Raw genomic sequence first — 6,043 nt, 5'->3', positions numbered from 1 at the left:
TTTCACTTCTCTGCGCATTTAGGAATAGGGCCACCACCATACCCCCAAAACAAATCCACTTAAGACGCAGCCACCAGGTCCAGCAAGTTTCTTGATAAATGTCTGGGCATGATCGGACACAGATGGCGTCTAGTGACGGAACTGGAAACTACGGGGCCCGCTGGACAAGGCGAGGGACCCTCTTCAGCTACAGGACGGTGCTAGACCTGTAATGCATATTGTATATTGAGGGGGACTTTACTTCAGAGCCTGTTTGCGGCTGGGAGGTGCCTTTCCGCTTATCCACGTATGAGTAAATTGAAAGACGGCGCGCCAGCAGCGATGACAACTCCACGGTGGCGAAAGCACAAAATCCACGGAAATAATAAAAGAAAAGTTTCAGGCTTCTGTTGCACTGCTCCGTCGCGTTACGAGGACTCAACTCTTACAGCAGTGATCTAATAACGTGTCCGTTCCCGTGGAACTGAAGGTGCGCCGCGGCTCTTCGGCTTGGACAGGGCGCGTTTTCTCATTTAACAAGCCTCGGAGATCACACGGAGGAGGGGTGAATTAACCGAGGAAATTGTTGCATTCGGCACCGAAGAACCAACAGTGTGACCGATACATGCAACGTGCATAAACTCCCCCCAAAATACTGTCCCGTTGAGCTAAGACTGTGTTGGTAGCGTATATTAGCCTGCAGTACTTTTGTGTGGACATAATCTTGATTGCAGGATACATTTTTAAATTGACTGTCAGCGATGACGCAATTTCCTCTCTGCGCTATGTAGCCTATGATTGGTAAACAAAGTAGCAGAGGTTCACGTTTGACCGGAGATTCAGTAGAGTGGGTGACCGGTGTAACCTAGCGGTCATAGGAACACAAATCAAGCAATTTCTATTTGCATTCGTGAATTTGAGTCAGAAAAAGCGTACATTTAGCATGCATGACACCAGTGGTCTATCTGTGATTTGGATCAAAGTTGGCGTTTCCGTGCCCTCTATGTGTTTCGAGAGCAAATTGCAATTGAGATTTTTTCAGCTGATCAAATGTATATTATTTATTTCATAATTACTTCTGATGATGTCTGTTCACGGTCTGATTAAACTCTTAAAATGCGTCCGTGTGTGTGTGTGTGTGTGGGATGAAGATTAATCTGCTGAATATCTTCCTCATTGTTAAAAGACGAAGACAACAGTTATTTTTCCCAAACAAAACACTCGGGGCAAAGGGAGGCGAAAGCCGCTCTGTAAGATTGTTAAACCATCTGCAAAAGTTTTAGTAAAAACGACTATAAGAACCAAGATTACTAATGTGACACAAAAGCACCAATCGGGCCGAAACCTTCTTAATGCTAGCCTATGTCATTAGTGAGTTATAGCCTACCTTAAACTCTAAAAGATTATCACGTGTTTCCCTAAATGTTCTAAGTTTAGTAGGCCTATACCTTCTTCTGGAAAAACCCACGTGTGTTTTATTAAGAATACGTCAGAATTAATTAATTTGCTTTTAAAATGTTTTTTTTTTTTATCTTTGAGTAGGCTAACATGACACCAGACATCATATTTACTCAATATTATTTTATTTTGACTTGCATATTTCATGTTGATATTATGATCGCCTGCGCTGGGACAATAGTGTGGGCTAAAGCCAATACCCTAGCTATTAAATCTGGGGTACGCCAGCCCAAATCACGTTTTACTTATTCATGCAAAGCCTTGCGCCTATCAGCTCTCACGCAACATGGCAGACTCGTGCAGGCCTATGGCTTTGCGGCCTGCTGTCGCATCTCTGCAGCCTTCCATTTCCATAGACTCTAACTAATGATATAGACGTTTCATTTCCATAGACTCTAACTAATGATATAGAAGTTCCATTTCCATAGACTCTAACTAATGATAGACGTTGCTGTGGATTGTTGTGGCAGTGTTGTTGGACATGTTTGGCAATGCAAATGGCGGTGGATGTGCTGGCTCAAAAATAATAAAACCAATTAATTAAAAAAAGAAAATGTGGATTGAAAGTATTAGCTGTTTAATTCCAACCAATAATATCGTGCCAGCAGGTCAATCTTTGCTGTCAAATTATTAAATCCTTGTTTTGTACCATGCGAGACAAAGGGACCACAGGTGATGGTGCCATTTATGCCAAAGCGTCCACTGGAAATTCGAATTTTCATTCAGAAAGGTCCAATCCAGTCCCTCCGAATGCAATGACATAATTACAGTTTTACCTTGCGCAGCGTGGTGTTTGTCATTCACCACTGAAATGAGCCATTATTCAATTCAGACGATCGCGTCAGTTAAACAGTGAATGCTTTGAATAGGACTGCCAATCAGAGAAACGAACACAGCCCTCTCCATCCCCTCCATTTCGCACCTACTAGAGTCTCTGTCCCTCACCTTACTAATCAGTCGTCGTCGTCCCCCATATTACTAAAATATCAAAATAGACTACACATCTACACATAGGCCTATAAGACAGGTATAGGCCTAGTTGCATAGACACCAACAGAGGTCTAACAGAGGCTAGATGCTAGGTTGTAGAAAAAGGTGTTGGGGCAAAGGCTATGTATCCATATGAAAATCACCATTTTGTCCATGGTAGGCCACTATAATAATTAAGCAATGCGCGCGCGCGCGCCCACACACACACACACACACACACACACACATCCGCGCGCTTCCACCGATTCTACAGGTTCAAAATCGAATTCCCCACTACCAATAGTCCCCCCCCCACACACACACACACTCTTGTAGTTGAATTACTTTATAAGCATAAAAGACCGGCTGTCAACAGCTTGGTCCTCCTCCCCAGAATTTACTCTTCTGCTTTTACCACTGTCACATTGTCTAATTAGTAGGCTACAATCAATGAATTCTACGCACAGAAAGAGAAAAAATGGTTTGCTGGACATACCTTTTTAAAAAATGTCTATTTGTTTCCTAATGTTTTGTTAGTTGTTATACGTTGGTGCGTTTATGTATCTCTCTCTCTCTCACTCACACACACACACACGCACGCACGCACGCGCGCGCACACACACAGTAGTTCTGACTAACTGCCTTTCTCATGCTTCCCTACCACTCTCCTCACTCAGCGTGCAGTAGGCCTACTGGAGCAAGAGGGCAGGTTTTTTTTTTAATCAGTTCTCTCTCAATATAATTTCCATTCACATATCGCATTCGAGGTTTACAGTGAGTAAAAAATAGCTGGGTTTCTGTAAAAGAACTAGACGCCACTTCGAATCGTCAAAGAAACACCTGTTCATCGTGCATGAAGGCTATAGCCTACGTGTGATATTGTGTAACATTTATTTGCTGTAGGCTTTTATTTATAAGCGCCAGTCTCACACCTGTGTTTGACAACTCATCAGTATCGAAATAATCGAGAATATAGCGTATGCAAAACAGGCCTACGATTCTACAATATTTTGTTTTGAAAGAGTGATTTTTCGCGGGATGTTGGTTTTGAGGAGTTTAAGGTAACGGCGTAAAGCCATTCAATCGCAAATTATGGTTACCTCTTGCTCTTAATGATCTTAATGATAATATAAAACAACAAGAGGAAGATAGAGCAGAGATATCTAAGTGATAACCAGTGAATTACGCAAGCTATCATCATCATCATCATCGTCGTCGTCGTCGTTGTTGTTATTGGTGCTGCTGCTGAGGTTAATATTTTTGTCGACATCAAGCTCCTTTAATAAGTAGGCTAAGTATACGCTACTCTGTCCCAACATGGACCGGGTCCTAATGGTGAAGGCCGTTCGGGGGTGTATGGCAGTGGCTGTCAAACACGTTTAGAACTGTCCTCACACCAGCGCTGAAAGGATCAAACATTCACAGTCGCACCGCTGTGCAAAGCTCATAGGGCATAATTCTATTCGTTTCACATGTATTCAAATTAATGAGTGTGTGTGTGTGTGTGTGTGTGTGTGTGTGTGTGTGAGGTGAGGGGAAATAATAATAAGAGAGAGAGAGAGAGAGAGAGAGAGAGAGAGAGAGAGAGATATATATACTGGTGTTACAGGAACAAAACATCTCACCCCTGCTGACATTTATCAAATTACTGAGAGCACCCATAACTCTATCCGGCGTGTCTGTCAACCGTAAAACTCATCAGCTACCAATCGATAGTCAGAGTCGAAATATTTAGGTGCTTCCTCTATGTCTCTACAAGCTCGTTAACGCTCGTAACTCGCCAGTGAGATTCTGGGCCTTCTCTGTGACCCATCAAATCATTGGCTCCACAGAATGAAGAGAGAGTGTGCTGGCTGGAGGAGGGTCAAGTAGCACAGCACTCTGAAGCAGCTTAGCCTATATTGTGTGGCCTCTGACGTCCCTCGTGGGAGTAGGCTACTGTTCTTGACTATTTCTTCCTCAAAAGCTCAAAATGTGGACGAAAGTGTTTCCCCGTTTTTCATTAATATCGATCATATAAGAAGTAATTTATTATTCTTATTGCAAGTGTTGTTTTAGGCTATTATTTAGAAACTGATTCAGAGGAGAAATCGTAGCCTATAGCCTAGGCTACATTAAAAAAACATAAAACTGACTTAATTTCAAAATAAAAAATCAAACATGAACATCCATGTCAAAATAGGCTATATGCGAACATTTGTGATTATTTAAAAGATATTTAAGATTGCTACAAGAAGCGGGCAAAGGCTATTTAGTATACTGTCTTCTTGACAGATATAATTGGTAAAATGCACAGCTTTGTGACATCCTCTTAAATAATCTTTTGAACTTGACTATTGAAAATACTTTGTCTTTCCACATGAGCTTGCTTAGTGAACAGGGGGGTTACCCTCACTTTTTATTCAAAAGCTGAACCCGTGCTCTAACGAAAAAAAAAAAAAAAACAGCTGAAGAAGTTCAAGTAGCCAAACTTTGCACGGTTTTACCCTGAAATCAGACCCGCATCTTGAGTCATTATTTCAGCATACCGAAATATATTCTATTATAAGGTTGGGTTTGTTTTAGTTTGGTCAGATTATTAGAGACTGTTCAAATATATCTATACATTTATTAAAAAATAAAAATTAACAAATATGAAAGTTAATGTTAATGACTGGGTAAGCTAGGCCTGGAAAAAACAGTCAATCAATATTCATTCATTTTCCCCCAACAAAAAAGGGAACTCAATGGTTTCAGTCATTTTGCAAGCCAGGTAGGATGATGATGGATGATGTGCAGGTCTATGCATGTTGTCCAGTCTCAAAAAGTCCAGGTTCTCTCTCTCTCTCTCTCTCTCTCTCTCTCTCTCTCTGTCTCTCTCTCATACCAACACACAATGTGTGGGGTGGGTGGGTGGGTGGGGGGGGGGCAGAGAGTGCTGATGTGTGTGTTGTGAAGGGCACTGTGAGAGAGATCAGTGTCAGCAGAGCAGGAGGAACTTGTAGAATTCTGACAACAACTCATTTATTTGAATCTACTTAAAAAAAAACCTTGAGCCTACAACAGCAAGGCCCTTTCTTTGAGTCCAATCATCGGCTACGGAGGAAACACTGCACAAAAGTTTGAGCCATTTTCCCACCATTATTTACCATCTTCTGCATTTGTGTCTTTTGGAAATATCAAATTTAAATGGTCAAGTTCTTGTTAAAAATCTGTTTGGTTATTTTAGTTTGTACGTTGCTAATGATTGTGTCATTCAGACACTTTTGATTTACATCATTCTGACTTAACAACATTGCTCAAAATGTCTCTACTTCTTAATGAATAAATGTACTGTACTGTAATGTATATGTAAATGTAATAAATAAACATTGCATCCAGCCCTCAAATGTAATCTTTGTGTGTGTGTGTGTGTGTGTGTGTGTGTGTGTGTGTGTGCACGTGAGCAAATCTCACAACAGATCACAGACAGAACCAGAACCTGCAAACTCTCCTCCCCTGGCCCCAAGGTCAGCATTTCAAGTACAACTAAAAACGATTCAGAAAAAATGTTCAACACGAGCCTGTGTCAGTCAAACGGGGCTCAGAATAGCATAATATGGGAACTAAGAAACTAAACTCGTTCATTGAACACTGTGAGCAAAGCAATTCATTTTGT

This window comes from Alosa pseudoharengus, unplaced genomic scaffold (assembly GCF_046254945.1).
Source record: "Alosa pseudoharengus isolate Yale_2024_CS ecotype anadromous, Long Island Sound unplaced genomic scaffold, YU_APseudo_1.1 YU_APseudo_1.1_scf_17, whole genome shotgun sequence".
In the NCBI taxonomy this organism is placed as follows: Eukaryota; Metazoa; Chordata; class Actinopteri; order Clupeiformes; family Clupeidae; genus Alosa; species Alosa pseudoharengus.
Note: the sequence above shows the minus strand (reverse complement) of the source record.